We start from the raw sequence: 16,735 nt of genomic DNA, 5'->3' as shown, positions 1-16,735 counted from the left end.
AAACCCGCCCACCGCCGCCCGCAAACCCGCCCACACGCCTGGCCTCCAGGCTCGCGGAAGGCAGCCGGGGCGCAAAGCTGGGGCGCGGGACCCGGGGAACCCAAAGGCCGGGCCTTCCGAAGGGTACGCGCGCGCCACTGCGCGTGCGTAAGCGCGCGGGGGTGGTGCGTTTGTGGCCTGGGGCGGCCGGCGTGTGCGCACGCGCGCCTGGTCGGGGCGGTGTTTTCTCTTTCAGCCCGTGGCTACCCCGGGGGATGCCGGGAGTGAGGCCTTCTAGACTCCACGCGGTCGGAACCGGAAGGGATTCCAGGGAGTGCCCAGAAGGGGGAACCGAGGCCCAGAGACACTGGTGTCCCGCACCGACCATCCGTGTCCCGCACCGACCACACCGACATCTTCCCAAGCGCAGAGTGCAGTTACAGAATTTCAGAAATCATTCTTTGATCGTCCTAGTTGTTCAAGTTCTGTTGCTTCCATAGGGGTGCGTTTCGTTATTTTCCCATTTGCAACGTCTCAGTAATTGTAATTTGCTGGAAAGCTCAAAGACCAAAGGGTTTTTTTTGTGCTTCAATTGCTGAATATTTTGATTACAACTTATTTATTTATTTATGGCTGCATTGGGTCTTCGTTGCTGCACACGGGCTTTCTCTAGTTGTGGTGAGCTGGGGTTACTCTTCGTTGTGGTGCACAGGCTCTAGGCACGTGGGCGTCAGTAGTTGTGGCACGCAGGCTCAGTAGTAATGGCTTGCAGGCTCTAGAGCGCAGGCTCAGTAGTTGTGGCGCATGGGCTTAGTTGCTCCATGGCATGTGGGAGCTTCCCGGACCAGGGCTCAAACCCTTGTCTTCTGAATTGGCAGGCGGTTTCTTAACCACTGCGTCACCAGGGAAGTCCTTGATTAAACCTTTTAAGCTGAATTTGAACAAAATGCACCAATGTAGAGGACTCGTTCAGTGTGACTAGGACACTTAAGTTGTTATGCAAAAGCTCAAACTTCCAAACTCCAGTTGATGATGATGAAATAAAATTCATATTTTATGGCGAGATAAGAAAAACTTAAACATAAAACTTTTATCTGCTTGTTTGGTCCTCCTCCCAGCTCCCCCCCCCACTTTTAAATTTATTTTTAAATTGTTTTACTTTTTCTTTGCCCGTGCCGCATGGCATGTGGGGTCTTAGTTCCCTGACCAGGGACTGATTACCCACCTGCTGGATTGGAAGCACGGGGTCTTAACCACTGGACCGGTCAAGGAAGTCCCTCTCCCTGCCCTTTAGTGTATATTGTGCATCCACATTTACCCGACCTCCTTGGGAGATAACCTTCTTTCTTAATCTCATCAAGGATCATTACTCCTTAGGAGATAACCTTCCTTTTTAATCTTAGAAGAGGCAGCCGTGACCCATGACCTACTACTTGTTTTGTACACGTAGATCTGGATTGTGTAAACTGTCATTTAACATATAGCCCTCTGTCTCAAAAACTTATATCCCTGTGCTTTGACCTCTAACAGGCAGGACAGTCCTTAGAGCTCTCTGAAAGAATTCCCAGGTAATAATCCTCAATTTGGCTCAAATAAAATTTTCCATTTCTTTCTTAGATCGACTGATTAATTTTTTTCATTGACATGGTGAAGAAACATGTTACAGGGAAAAACATGTTACTACCATGCTGAAGTGCTTTTTTTCTATTTAATGTCAGCTTTGTCACGAAAATTTTGCCTTTCAGTTACTCTGTGAAAAAAATTTGTAAATTTTTGACAACTATGATTTCTAATTCAGTTTTACAGCTTGTTTGGATGTAATTATTCACCACATCCAATTCCAGGTGTATTTCTGCTTCATGAGGTTCTTTTTTTTTTTTTAATGGCCGTGCAGCTCGGCACTCGGGATCTTAGTTCCCCGACCAGGGATTGAACCCAGGCCCTCAGCAGTGAAAGCGCAGAGTCCTAACCACTGGACCGCCAGGGAATTCCTGAGGGGTTCTTAATTTAGTAAGAATGTTAGTCCCCCTATGCTGTGCCTGTTGAACGCTATGTGAGTATTATCACCGCAAGAAAAAAATGTCTTCGGTGTTCAACTTACATTAGCTGAGTAGCATTCACAATGATGTTAGTTTTGCACTTTGGAGAGAATGAACTTCCAAAAGCTTAATTTTGATTCCATGAATCAGAAGCAAGAAATGGCAGCATCTAATGACTCTGATAACAATATGGCATCCACAGTGGAATAATTCCTCAGCCAGTGGAGCCAACACATTAACAGTGGAATGAGCACAAGAAAACTTGGAATTAGAAAAACGAGTGAAGCTAATGTATAAAAAGTCATTTGATCTAAATGAAGAGTCATGATTTACAGAATGAAATGTCAACCCGCTTCTGCAGCTTCACATGTTAATTCATTTTGGGGCACAGCCTTCTTAAAATAATTACTAACTTTCGAAGTCAATGTGATACTTCTGAATGAGAATTGTGTCATCTGGTTTGGTTTTCAGTTAATATCTCTTTGGCGCCCGGGGTGAGATGTAAATGTCCACAGACGTTCTGTCGAAGTTTCAGTTTCATAATCGACTCTGAAAAATGGAAATATAAAACTTAATTTTAAATTAAATGTGGACTTTAAAAAACGTTTATTGCTCCTGAAAAGGTTTATTGCACAATAAGACAAAAAATACTAGTAAACAAAATATAAATAAAAAGCTGTGGATTTATACCGTACAAGAGGGCACAAAACCCTCTGAACAGCAAAAGTGTCCAGACTTCTCTATTCAATCTGCAGCAGGACCACTCAGCCTCTAACTCCTACATGGGACTCATGCACACAAACTCTGTAATTTCCCGGAGGCTTCATGCATCTTGGAGGCCACAGAACAGGCACAGCTCAGGTGGTAGGTAGGCAGGGGCAGCAGGACCTCACGGTGGATAGTTAGTACATAATATTATAACTAGGTAAGAATGACTGTGTACTTCACAGGCCTGATCACTAATAGCAACTATGTTATATTGTTTATCTTGCCTTATAGTCTGTGCCTATACAGATATATATCACACTTATAATAATTATTTTGTTATGAGCAAATATATGTTGCACTGGCTGAAAACCTATCTGTTGTCTTAGCATCTGCATCTTCCTCCTCCTCTGTATCAGTCTGTAGTTTACCCACTCCATGGGACAGTAAATCCAACTCAAACTGGCTTAAGGAAAAAGGGTATTTATTGGCTTCCACAGAGTAATGGACTGGATGATTGTGTTCTTCCGAAATTCATATGTTGATGCCCTAACCCCCAATGTGACTGAATTTGTAAATAGGGCCTGTGAGGAGGTGATAAAAGTTAAATGAGGCCATAAGGGTGGGGTCCTAAACCAATAAGTCTGGTGTCCTTCAAAGGAGAGGAATAGATACCAGAGCATTCTCTCTCTTCACCTAGTGAGGACAGAGTGAGAAGGTGGCTATCTGCAAGCCAGGAAGAGAACCCTAACCTGCACCTTGATCTTGGACTTCCTAGTCTCCAGAAGATACATTTCTGTTGTTTAAGCTGCCCCGTCTGTGGTATTTTGTTATGGCAGCCAGAACTATCACATAACACATAGCAAAGGAGTTCAGTGGACTTCAGGTTCAGCTTGATCAAGGAGCACAAACATCACCAGGATCTACGTTTTCTGTCCTTGTCTCAGCTCTGCTCTTCTATGCATTGGCTTCCCTCTCGGATAGGCTACCCTCTTGTGTGATGAAGTAGCTGCGATAGCTCCAGCCTACATCCTGCCGGGGATCCAGTCCCACTGGGGAAGGGAGCCTGAGTCTCACCGATTTTCTCTCACACTGGTCAGGTCATGTGAATGTCTCTGACCCATCCCTTTGACAGGGCAGGCCTGTTTCTCATTCTCCTCCCCAAATGCAAACCCAATCGAATCAGATCCCTACTTGAAATCTTTTGTGATTACCCAGTGCCCAGGAATAAAAACTCAGCCCTTCACGTGACCTCAAAAGTCCTGCATGGCCCAGCTCTGCTGACCTCGTTCGCCTCCTTTCAGCACACACTCTTCTCCTCAGTTTTGAGCCCCACCTTGCTGGCCTTATTCAGCTTTAGGACTGTAATGCCTTACCATTGCCTCCAGGGTTTTCACATGCTGTTCCTTTGGCCTGGGAGCTCTTGCCCTCTTCCAACCTTGTTAATTCCAACTCATTCTGCAGGTCTCAGCTGAAATGTTACCTCCACAGGGGGCCTCTGAATATGCAGTTTTAAAATTTATTTATTTATTTATTTATTTGGCTCTGCTGGGTCTTGTGACATGAGGGATCTTTGTTGCCACTTGCGGGATTTTAGTTGCAGCATGAGGGATCTTTAGTTGTGGCGTACAGGATCTAGTTTCCTGACCAGGGATTGAACCCAGGCCCCCTGCATTGGGAGTCTTAACCGCTGGACCAACAGGGAATTTCCTGAAACAACAACAAAATTTTTTTTTTATTGGAGTATAGTTGATTTACAATGTTGTGTTAGTTTCAGGTGTACAGCAAAGTGAATCAGTTATACATATACATATATCCACTCTTTTTTAGATTTTTTCCCCATATAGGTCATTACAGAGTATTGAGTAGAGTTCCCTGTGCTATACAATAGGTCCTTATTAGTTACCTATTTTATAGAGAGTAGTGTGTATATGTCAATCCCAATCTCCCAATTTATCCCTCCCCCTGACTTTCCCCCCTGGTAACCATAAGTATTTTTTCTACATCTGCGACTCTATTCCTGTTTTGTAAATAAGTTCATTTGTTTCATTTTTTTAGATTCCACATATAAGTGATCCTGGGCATATATCTAGAGAAAACTATAATACAAAAAGGTACATGCACCCCAATGTTCACTGCAGCACTATTTACAATAGCCAAGATGTGGAAGCAACCTAAATGTCCATCAACAGATAAATGCATAAAGAAGATGTGGTACATATATACAATGAAATATTACTCGGCCATAAAAAAGAACAAAATAATGCCATTTGCAGCAACATGGATGGACCTAGAGATTCTCATACTGAAGTAAGTCAGACAGAGAAAGACAAATATCATATGAATATGCAATCTAAGCAACATAAAGTCACGTCTCTGCTTCACTCACCACTCCCCCTACCCCCCCACCCAGGGACAAGAAGAGAGGAAAAGAGAGCGTTTGGGGGAGAAAGAATGACCAAGGCACAAGGTGACCTTTGGTCCTGAAAGCTTCTCCTGCTAGGAGCTGTGCTGAGGGTGCTTGTAGAAAATGTGTTTTTCCTGCACCATGGAGCCTGTTCTCAACCAAAGAGGCAGTGATCTGCTTCCGCGCTAGGGGAACGAGTTGGCTGGTTGCGCTGACCGCTGACCAAAAGACCGTGGGCTTGTCTCCCAATGGCATCTTCCTAAGAAAATGTGTTAAAACTGTGCCTCTCCCTTTGTTATCCTTTTAAATAGTTAATGCGTACAAGATTATAGCTGAAACCCTACGTAGGTTATTAACAAACAACCCTGCTCTGCTTTCCTCCACTAATTTACCTTCTATCCCCTGGCAAGGGGAGTCATTGTACTGGATTAGAGGTTTATTATTTCCATGCTTTAAAAATTCTTTCATTACATATGATTGTGTGTTTAATTAAACAGTACACTGCTTAGTTTTGTTGGTTTTTGAGATTAAAGATATGGAGTTATGATTTATGCGATATTCTTTTTTTTTTTAAATGGTCCATACTTTTGACCAGATTTAATAGCTTTATTTATTTTTGGCTGTGTTGTGTCTTCATTGCTGCGCGGGCTTTCTCTAGTTGTGTCGAGCGGGGGCTACTCTTCGTTGCGGTGCACGGGCTTCTCATTGCGGTGGCTTCTCTTGTTGCGGAGCATGGGCTCTAGGCACGCGGGCTTTGGTAGTTGTGACTCGCGGGCTCTAGAGCGCAGGCTCAGTAGTTGTGGTGCACGGGCTTAGTTGCTCTGCAGCATGTGGGATCTTCCCGGACCAGGGATCGAACCCGTGTCCCCTGCATTGGCAGGCAGATTCGTAACCACTGTGCCACCAGGGAAGTCCATGGGATATTCTTTTCCATTCAGTGTTACGGTGTTTTATTTTGTTCAGACAGTTTTCACTCACAACATTTTAAATTTGTATTTATTTATTTATTTTTGGACATGCTGTGCAGCTTGAGGGATCTTAGTTCCCTGATCAGGGATCAAACCTGTGTCCTCGGCAGTGAAAGTGTGGAGTCCTAACCACCGGACCGCCAGGGAATTCCCACTCACAACATTTTTGACACCAAATGTGTGTGCTTTTTCCCCCACACCAAACATTTCTCCAACTCTTTATAATTCAATTCAGTTCTGACACTATCTTCCTGGAGTTAGACAGGTTAAGGGCTCAGTCCCACAAGACTCCCCCGCTACAGATGCAAGTCACGTGTCCCAGGTTGTCACCTGTGCTTCTGACCAACCTGCTATAAATACAGGGGGGATCCCATGACCCCCTTCTTGGGTTCGATAATTTGCTAGGATGGTTCACAGAATTCAGGAAAGAGCTTTGCTTACTGTTACTGGTTTGTTATAAAGGATACAACTCAGGAACAGGCAGATGGACAAGATGCATAGGGCCAGGTGTAGGGGAGGAGCTTCCAAGCCCTCCTGCGTGTACCACCCTCCCGGCACCTCCTCATGTTCACCAACTAGGAAGCTCTCTGAACCTCATTGTTTGGGGGTTTTTATGGAGGTTTCATGACGTAGGCGTGATTGAATAAATCGTTGGCCATAAGTCAGGTGGTGGAGCTGAAAGTTCCAACCCTCTAATTACACTGTGGTCTTTCTGGTGACCAGCCCCTCTCCTGAAGCCATCTAGGGGCCCCGAGCCCCCAGACATCTCATTAGCATACAAGAGATACAGCGCTCTGGAGACTCCAAATGGAACTCAAAGACCAAATACGTATTTCTTATTGAATCGCACCAACCTTGACAGTCCACACTTTTAAAGTATACAATTCAGTGGGTTTTAGTGTATTCACAAGCTTGCATGGTGTGCAAACATCACCGTGGTCTGATTCCAGAACATTTCCATCACACATGGGCGTCAGCAGTCACTCCTCATCTCCCATCCCCCATCCTCCATCCCCCTCCCCCTCAGCCCTTGGAAACCACGAATCTACTTTCTGTCTCTGGATTTGTCTATTTTGGACATTCACAAAAATGGAGCCATACAACACGTGGCTTTTGTGACTGGCTTCTTTCACTCAGCATAATGTTTTCAAGGTTCATTCGTATTTTAGCATGTACTTCATTTATATGGCTGAATAGTATTCCATTGTAGGGGTGTACCACATTTGGTTTGTCCATTGATAAATGGATGGACATTTGGGCTGTTTCTACTTTTTGACTATTATAATAATGCTGCTATGAACATTCATGTATAAATTTTTGTGTGAATATGTGTTTTCAGTTTAACTATCTGAGGAAACACCGGCCTGTTTTTGTACAAGTTTTGTACTTTTTTTTTTTGCCTGCGTCGAGCGGCTTGCAGGATCTCAGTTCCCCAACCAGGGATGGAACCCAGGCCACAGTAGGGAAAGTGCTGAATCCTAACCACTAGACCACCAGGGGACTCCCCAGTTTTGCACTTCTTTGGTTAAATTTATTGCTAATTATTTTATTCTTTTTAATACTATCGTAAATGGAATTTTTCTTAATTTCATTTTCAGATTATTCATTGTTGATGTGTAGAAATAAAACTGATTTTGCATATTCATCTTATACTCTGTAATCTTGCTGATTTTATTTATTAGTTCTAACAGCTTTTTTGTGGATTCCTTAGGATTTTCTATATACAACCTCAGGCCATCTGCAAATAGAGATAGTTTTACTTCCTTTCCAACCTGGGTGCCTTTGATTTCTTTTTCTTGCCTAACTGTCCCAGCTAGAACCTCCACTGCAATGCTGGGAGCAGACATCCTGGTCTTGTACCTGAACATTATGTTTTAAACATATATCCCTATTGTTGCATGAGGTAATAATTAATTTCACTGTTATATAATATTTAATTGTGTGACTACTGCAATCTTCCACTGATTGACGTTTGGGTTACCTGCAGCTTTTTGCTCTTGTAAACACGAGGATATGAATATTCTTGTATGTTTCCTGGAACACATGTGTAAGAGCTCCTCCATTTATACCTAGCAGAGTTGATCCATATCCTTTCTGACTCTTACTACTCTTATCAGACTGAATTTTTGCCAGCCTCGTGTCGCAGTGGTATGACCTTGTTGTCTTCATTTATATTTCTTTTTCTTTTTTTTTTTTTTTTGCGGTACGCGGGTCTCTCACTGTTGTGGACTCTCCCGCTGCAGAGCACAGGCTGAGGACGTGCAGGCTCAGCGGCCATGGCTCACGGGCCCAGCCGCTCCGCGGCATGTGGGATCTTCCCGGACCGGGGCACGAACCCGTGTCCCCTGCATCGGCAGGCAGACTCTCAACCACTGCGCCACCAGGGAAGCCCTGTATTTCTATTTTTATTAATGAGGTTGAGCATCTTTTCAACTGCTAATTGGCCCTCCCGTTTCTTCTTTCGCTCTCTCTCTTTTTTAAAGTTGAGGTGCTGGCCTTTTCTTCTTATTGCTTGTACGGTTTCTTTACATAATCTGGATACTAATCCTTTGTAAGCTAAACATGTTGCAAATGCCTTCTCCTGTCTGGCCTCTTCTGTATGGTATCTTTTCAAGAAGAGAACTTTCAGGACTTTCCTGGAAGTCCAGTGGTTAAGAATCCGCCTTACAATGTGGGGTCGCTGGTTCGATCCCTGGTTGGGGAACTAAGATCTCCCACACCTTGGGGCAACTAAGCCTGTGTGCCGCAACTACTGAGCCTGCATGCTGCAACTAGGGAGAAGCCTGCACACTGCAACGAAAGACCTCGTGTGCTGCAGCTAAGGCCCGACACAGCCAAAAATAAATAAACATTTTAAAAAAAGGAGAGAACTTTCAAAAAACATTTTTTAATATTTATTTATTTAGGCTGCTCCCAGTCTTAGTTGCGGGATGTGGGATCTTCATGGCGGCATGCAGGATCTTTTTAGTTGCAGCATATGGGTTTCTTAGTTGTGGCATGAATGTGGGATCTAGTTCCCTGACCAGGGATTGAACCCGGGCCCCCTGCATTGGGAGCACTGAGTCTTACCTGCTGGACCACCAGGGAAGTCCCAGAACTTTCAAATTGTAATGTAGTAAAACTTGTTCATCTTCTTTATTATTGTTATTTTTAATACATTTATTTACTTTATTAATTTTTTTTGGCTGTGTTGGGTTTTCGTTGCTGTGCGCGGGCTGTCTCTAGTTGTGGCGAGTGGGGGCTACTCTTTGTTGCGGTGCGCGGGCTTCTCAATGCGGTGGCTTCTCTTGCTGCGGAGCACGGGCTCTAGGCGCACAGGCTTCAGTAGTTGTGGCACGCAGGCTCAGTAGTTGTGGCGCACGGGCTTAGTTGCTCCGCGGCACATGGGATCTTCCCAGACCAGGGATAGAACCCATGTCCCCTGCATTGGCAGGTGGATTCTTAACCACCGCGCCACCAGGGAAGTCCCTATCTTTTGTTTAATTGTTGGTACTTTTAATGTCTTGTTTAAGAAATCTTTCCCTCTTAAGTTCAGAAATATATATTTTCCAGATCTACAAGTTGTCAAGTTTTCCTTTCATATTTAAGTCTTAATGCATCTGAAATTGATTTTTGGGGGTGAGGTATGGGATAGGGACCCAATTTCTTTTTTTTTTTAAACATATGGATAAGCAATTTTCCCATCATTGTTTACTGAAAAGTCAACTCTTCCCCAGTGACACGTCATGTACAGCTGTCATCCCAAATGTGTGCAGGTTTCTTTCCAGGCTCAGTGATCGTCAGTTGGTCCGTGTGCTCATCTCTATATGAAATTCATCCAATTTTCATTTCTCTAGATTTTAGTAGCACTTGATTTTGGCTTGGGTTAGTTCTTTCAAATTATCCTTCTTCTGCAGAAGGGTCTTGGCCATTTTTAGCCATTTGCTTTTCCATACACACTTATGGGAAAGTTTTAAATTACAGATTCAATCATTAGTGGTAAGATGATTCTAATTTTCTATTTCTTCTGTGTCATTTGGTTAAGTTAGGGTTTTTCTAGGAATTTATCCATGGTATCTAAATTTTCTTTTTTAAAACATTTTTTAATTAAAAAATTTTTTTGGCCTCACTGTGTGGCATGCGGCATCTTAGTTCCCCAACCAGGGATCGAACCTGTGTCCTCAGCAGTGAAAGTGCAGTGTCCTAACTCCTGGACCACCAGGGAATTTCCTTTGGTATCTAAATTTTCAATCTATTGGCAAAATATTATTTATACTGACCCTCCCAGAAGCTTGCTTGTTAAGAACAACTGCTTTAAAATGTGAATTTCATTTGTGCAAATATATTATGTATTTAATCTCTTAATCCTAAAATGGAAAGGAAAAGCAACAGATGGCATCTACACTTTATATGCCAAGATGCTCTCTTAGAGTTTGGAGAGAGTCTGGGAGCAGCGTAATGTGGACCAGGCCAGTTCCAGACTGAGGCAGAGCTGGAGTCTCCTCCCCAGTCACCACAGCTCACAGAGCAAGGCCGGAACAAGCTGGACTGTGGGCCTTCTGCTCTCTTAGAATCTGGAATTCACCTTGGATTTTGGAATCTGGAGAATAAGTAAGTCCATGCTCACCACCCCATTTCTCTTGCATTTGTGGGCTGCCCTGCTTCTCAGCTCATTTTCCAGTCCAAAGAGCCCGTATCTTTTGATCGTGTCTTCATGGGAGTTTTGGTAGAAATATCGTGTGTTGTGTGCTCAGAGGATGTCATCATTGTTTTCTCCTTAAAATTAAAAAAAAAAAACTGTGGTAAAAGATACATAATATAACATTTACTATTTAAGCCCTTTAAAAAAATACAGTTAATCAAAAGATACATGCACCCCAATATTCATTGCAGCACTATTTACAATAGCCAGGACATGGAAGCAACCTAAATGTCCATCAACAGAAGAATGGATAAAGAAGATGTGGTATATATATGCAATGGAATATTACTCAGCCATAAAAAGGAATGAAATTGTGCAATTTGCAGAGATGTGGATGGACCTAGAGACTGTCATACAGAGTGAAGTAAATCAGAAAGAGAAAAACAAATATCATATAATATCGCTTATGTGTGGAATCTAGAAAAATGATACAGATGAACTTATTTGCAAAGCAGAAATATAGACATAGACGTAGAGAACAAACATATGGACACCAAGAGGGGAAGAGGTGGGTGGGATGAACTGGGAGATGGGGATTGACATATATACACTACTATGTATAAAACAGATAACTAATGAGAACCTACTGTATAGCGCTGGGAACTCTACTCAGTGCTCTGTGGTGACCTAAATGGGAAGGAAATCCAAAAAAGAGGGGATGTGTGTGTGTGTGTGGCTGATTCGCTTTGCTGTACAGCAGAAACTGACACAACACTGTAAAGAAATTATACTCCAAAAAAAGTTAATTTAAAAAATATAGTTGGGCTTCCCTGGTGGCGCAGTGGTTGAGAGTCCGCCTGCCGATGCAGGGGACACGGGTTCGTGCCCCGGTCCGGGAAGATCCCACATGCCGCGGAGCGGCTGGGCCCGTGAGCCATGGCCGCTGAGCCTGCGCGTCCGGAGCCTGTGCTCTGCAACGGGAGAGGCCACAACAGTGAGAGGCCTGTGTACCGCCAAAAAAAAAAAAAATATATATATATATATATATATATATACAGTTAAGTGGCATTAACTACATTCACATTCTCGCGTAGCCATCACCTCCAGCCATTTCATCTTCCCAGACTGAAACGCTGTACCCATTAGACGCCAACTCCCTGTTTCTCCTTCCTCCCCAGCCCCTGGCGACCCCCATCCTACTTTCTGTCTCTGTGGATTTGACTCCTCCAGGGACTCATGTAAGTGGAATCATACGGTGTTTGTCCTTTTGTGACTGGCGTATTTCCCTCAGCGTAATGTCTTTAAAGTTCATCCATGTTGTAGCACGTGTCAGAACTTCACTCCTTTTTAAGGCTGAATCATATTCCATCGTATGGATAGACGCTGTTTTATTTATCTCTTCATCCATCGATGGACACTTGGGTCGTTTCTACTTTTTTTCTTTTTTTGCGGTACGCGGGCCTCTCGCGGTTGTGGCCTCTCCCGTTGCGGAGCACAGGTTCCGGACGCGCAGGCTCAGTGGCCATGGCTCACGGGCCCGGCCGCTCCGCGGCATGTGGGATCTTCCCGGACCGGGGCACGAACCCGTGTCCCCTGCATCGGCAGGCAGACTCTCAACCACTGCGCCACCAGGGAAGCCCCGTTTCTACTTTTTGACTATCGTGAATAATGCCCCTATGAACACGGGTGTACAAATATCTCTTCGAGACTGCTTTCAGTTCTTTTGGGTACATTCCCAGAAGTTTCCTTAGGCTTTTAAATCACTTCATTAAACCAAGAAAAAAATCTGGTGTTTATTGTGTAATTTGGGATATTAATGTCATTTATAAAATTGTTCTTTCTCCTGTCGAGTGCATGGTACCAGAGGGTCTCCACATTACTGAGAACAGTGGCTACTAGCCTTTTTGTGGTTCTAGATTTCTTTGAGAATCTGATGAAAGCCATGGGCCACATTCCCAGAGAAACGCATGCATGTGTGCTCACAGGCACGCGCACGCACACACACACAGAACACTGATTGTGCATCTAATTTCAGGGGTCCCAGATGCCCTGGTGCTCACTGACCGTGACCCCTGTGTAAAGGAACATCTCTCCTTTCGTGATGACGGTCATGAGGAGAAATGGGATTTGAAACACGGAAGTTTCACTTTCTGGGGGCTCATTTAGGAGCACGTTTCCTAACTTTGGGTGTCCTCCACACGCACGTCTCCAACTGCTGCTTTGTGTGCCGGAAGCTTTCTGTAGCTCCTTTACTTTCAGTCTTCAACACAGCCAGGGAATTTCTGAAAAAACGGTCTGATTCCAGTTACCTTTTCCACCGGCCTCCGCGCCCCCTACCACCTCTGTCCTAACCACTGATGAATGAGAGGAAGGGGCAGTATTTAAGTTCATTTCCTGTTTATTATTAAAGTGATTTTTCACAAATGTTTAATTACATGCATATGTATGAACATGATGGAGAAAACAAAACTTTGAATATTTGAGGCAACTAAAATAGAAATGTGGTTACATTGATATTTGTCACCCTTGCAGGCAGAGAGATCGCCAAAGCGCCTGTACAGTACTGCCAGCGCCTTCGCAGAAGCCCAAACTGAAGGCTGCGAGGACGAGGGTCAGCTCTGCGGTCCCCCACCCAGCCCCGCACCGCCCCCAGTGGTGTTCAGACAGCCTGTTTCAGGAGCCACATGGGCTGGGTCTGCTCACTCAGACTGTTTAAGGTTTTGAGCTCAGTGGAATAAGAAGTTTCCCTGCAGATCTACGTGGCCTCTGGACTGAAATACAAAATACCTGGCATCAGCCAGCTTTCCCTTTTTTCCCCTACTTTTCCCCACGCCTGTCCGCTGACGAGCTGGCAGAAGGGCAGGTAGGGGAGGGGCACTTGGCATCTTGCAGGGCTGTGCGCCGGCCTCGGCTCAAGGCACCCAGAGCCCCCCAGGGTGAGCGCCGAGCCATGGCCCGGCGTACCGGGCAGGCTCAGTTTGAATGGAAGTGACCTGTCCACCCGGGGAGAAGGCAGAAGGCCGTCTTTCTCTGAATGAGCTTTTAGCACTTGTTCCAGAGGGGGGAGGTCACTAGGTCCACACCCCCTCCTCCCTCTTGCCCTCTCCTTCATGTCCCCCCAGTCCGGGCCCTCCACTGGCAGGCTGCCCTGCTGAGTTTCCCAATCTGTAACATTCAGTGATCAGCATTTCACAGGGGGACATTTCCTACTTTGGGATTAGACGGGCTTGGGTTTGATTCCCAATTCCATGAGTTCCTAACAATTCGCCTTGGGCCTGTCGCTGGGCCTCCCAGCCTGAAGAGCACTGAGCGCGTGCACATGTTATGGGGCTGAGCCCCGGGGGTTTGGCGGGGGGGCGGGGGGGCGGGGGGGGAGGGAGGGAGGCGACTCTGGCCCTTCATTGCTTCCTGTTGAGACGTGGGGGGACAGACAATTTCAGAGACTCCATCCAGGGGCTGGGAGGCCTCAGGGAAACAAAGGGTCCTGCTCTGGGGGGCCATCCGTGCAGGCTGCTAGGACGGGGTGTGCGGCCACGCCCATGTCGCCTGGGCCCCTGCTGGTCTCCATGGAGCCAGGCGGGCCGGCCCTGCGGCTTGCGCATAGAGTGCTCAGGACTCACTGCTGCAGGTGATGTGCGGGCGCTGAGGGGCAGGGGCAGCCCTGGAGAGCAGCAGCTACATGCTCGGTCTCCACCTGTGCGACGGGCAGTGTCCCAGACATCGAGTCCCTCTGCCTTTGGCCTGAATGACGTCGGCTCGGCGCTGTTGCCCTTGTCAGAAGGGCTGAGCTGCCACCACGTGGATCTCTGGCGAGGAAAGGAGTCCCTGGTATAAGACGCAGTTTGCCAGGCTGACAACCCCCCAAGCATGCAGTAGAGGAGGCAAACGCAGCCACGGTCCCTGGGTGACGAGAAAGGAGCCCCCCTTCCGGAGCACTGCCCGTGCCGGGTGCTGGCAGCGGGCGAGGCGTCGGGGCGGAGACCGGCGTCCTGGGCGTGTTGGCTGGGCTCCCGGGGTCCGCAGTCCTGGCTTGTGTGCTTCTCTCTCCGCCCGGCTGGCTGCAGCTTCTCCTTCGAGGTGTCTTTCTTGAAGTGTAGCTTGGTGACCAGGCTCTGCTCTGCCCCTCCTGCAGGTGCCCTGCACCCCACCCGGGGTCCTGGGACGCGCGGGAGGGAGGGATGGCCTTCTCCTGATGGGAGCGCTGGGCTCTGCCACCCAGGCCTCCATCACCTTTATCTCTGTGACCAGAGGGCTTTTCAGGGCATCCTGTCAGCCCCTGGGCTATGGTCTCTCTGCCTTTCTAGGAGCCTAGCACACAGTAGGTGCTCAGCAAACTTTTGCTAAATGACCCAACTTAGTTCAGTCTCTTAGTTTTCAGCTGGGGCGGCGGAGGTGCTGGAAGTCTTATTCAGCCTCTGAAATGTCACTTAGGCCCCTGCTCCAGCTCCAGCAGGCGGGGGGGGGGGGGCTCTTGTCGTGGAAGAGGGGTGACCTTGGCTGTTCTTCTGGGAGAACGAGGGTTCAGGTAGGAGAGGTGGGTTTGTAATAGGTGTGGGGAAGAGGGTCTCCGTGGGCCATCGCTCTCTGGAAACTTCTTGGCCTGCGGTCAGTTCTACTCTATCTGCGTGTCCCAAACCCATGGGTGGCAGGAGGGAAAGCTGCCCGAGGCCACCACCTCGGGCCCCACGGCCTCCTCCAGCCTGTCACCACAGAGGCGAAGAGCTGGGCGGGACTGAGGAAAGAGGCCACCAGCCCTGGCAGGTGCGACCTGCTGTCTGACCCTAAACGGAGAGCCCCGGGGGGAGGAGGGGGGCCAGCCCCGCGCAGCAGCTGCAAGGCACAATCGGGGAAAAGGAGCCTAGTTTGGGGAAACAGATGAAGCGACTTCAACACTCCCTCGCTGAGGGCTTGGCCACCAGACCTGAGCAGATGCCTTCCCTTTCCTGGGCGCATTTCCATGGAAGCAGAGTGTGCCAGGAAGTGCCCAGCCCACGGGGCAGAGGTCCCTCAGTCTCCACTGCCATCCCTGCAGAGCTGCTCCGGTCGCCCCAGCCTGATGCTCTGCTGGGCCAGAACCAAGCTCATCAGGATCGCCAGGCCTTGGCCCCTGCTTTCAGCCCTGGCCAGCGGGCAGGCTTTTGCTTCCAGCAATGTGTTGCTTAGCTCCTTTCCTTGGCGTTTATCACCTGGCTAGCCCCTGAGGGTCCGTGCCAGGCAGGCCCTGGCTGGGATGGGTCTGCAGCTGCTCAAGGCCAACGTCCCATCCAGGAGTGGGATGTGCTCCTTCTGGCTCAGCCCCTGGCAGCTCAGGCCTTCTGCTCTCCTGTCTCGGCTTCTGTCCTTCCTCAGGACTCACCGCATAACGGCCCTACCTGGGCCAGTCCTTGCCCGCCTTCCCTTTTCTCTCCACCTCCACCTGGAGCCAGGTGGAATAGCCACATTGTGTCAGCCAATCTACCACCTGCGTCCACGACACGGAAACACGAAGAAACAAGCTTTGTTGCCCGGGTAGATCTCCTGGGACCACCAGGCCCCAAAGTGTGGCGACAGCTCTGCGTTTAGTAAGTGGGACCCCCAGGGTTCCCAGCATGGGGCTGAGGGCTGACGAGGTTCAGGAAAGACCCCACCCCTGGACTCTGAGTCCCCTGATGGCGCGGCAGGTGGCTTTACTGGGGAGGGAGGGCTGGATGGTGACAGCAGGCGGCTGGCGAATTTGGATTGCGGGCTCCCTGGCACTCGAGACGGTGCGGGGCCCACGTCTGCACTGCCCCGTCCTGCTCTGCCTGGGAGACACGGGGCACGGTCTGACCACAGTGGTGGCGAGAGCCGTGGATCGGGGTGGAGCCACCGAAAGGGTGGGTAGGTTAGTGGGTATGTGGGTGGCAACTGCCGGAAACCACCCAAAGGAGCAGCAGGAAGTGTTCAAGAGAGATGAGAGCTCTTTCTGGTCCCCTCTGGATCAAAAAAATCCTTTTTGAGAGCATTAAAAACCACCCCCAAAACCAAAAACCCTTCC

At 47.6% G+C, this 16,735-nt stretch overlaps 1 long non-coding RNA gene across 1 annotated transcript; it reads left to right on the top strand.

Annotated features, from left to right (window-relative positions):
- Positions 1–9: 9 nt before the first annotated feature.
- On the top strand, positions 10–13,505 carry LOC132528623 (uncharacterized). The gene is made up of 5 exons (XR_009543252.1): positions 10–481; positions 4,782–5,033; positions 10,458–10,688; positions 10,971–11,143; positions 13,252–13,505. It is a non-coding gene; the product is annotated as an uncharacterized LOC132528623 (long non-coding RNA).
- The last annotated feature ends 3,230 nt before the right edge of the window (positions 13,506–16,735 follow it).

The sequence above is a fragment of the Lagenorhynchus albirostris genome, chromosome 11, assembly GCF_949774975.1.
Source record: "Lagenorhynchus albirostris chromosome 11, mLagAlb1.1, whole genome shotgun sequence".
Classification (NCBI taxonomy): domain Eukaryota; kingdom Metazoa; phylum Chordata; class Mammalia; order Artiodactyla; family Delphinidae; genus Lagenorhynchus; species Lagenorhynchus albirostris.
Note: the sequence above shows the minus strand (reverse complement) of the source record. Positions and strands in the feature narration are given on the sequence as shown.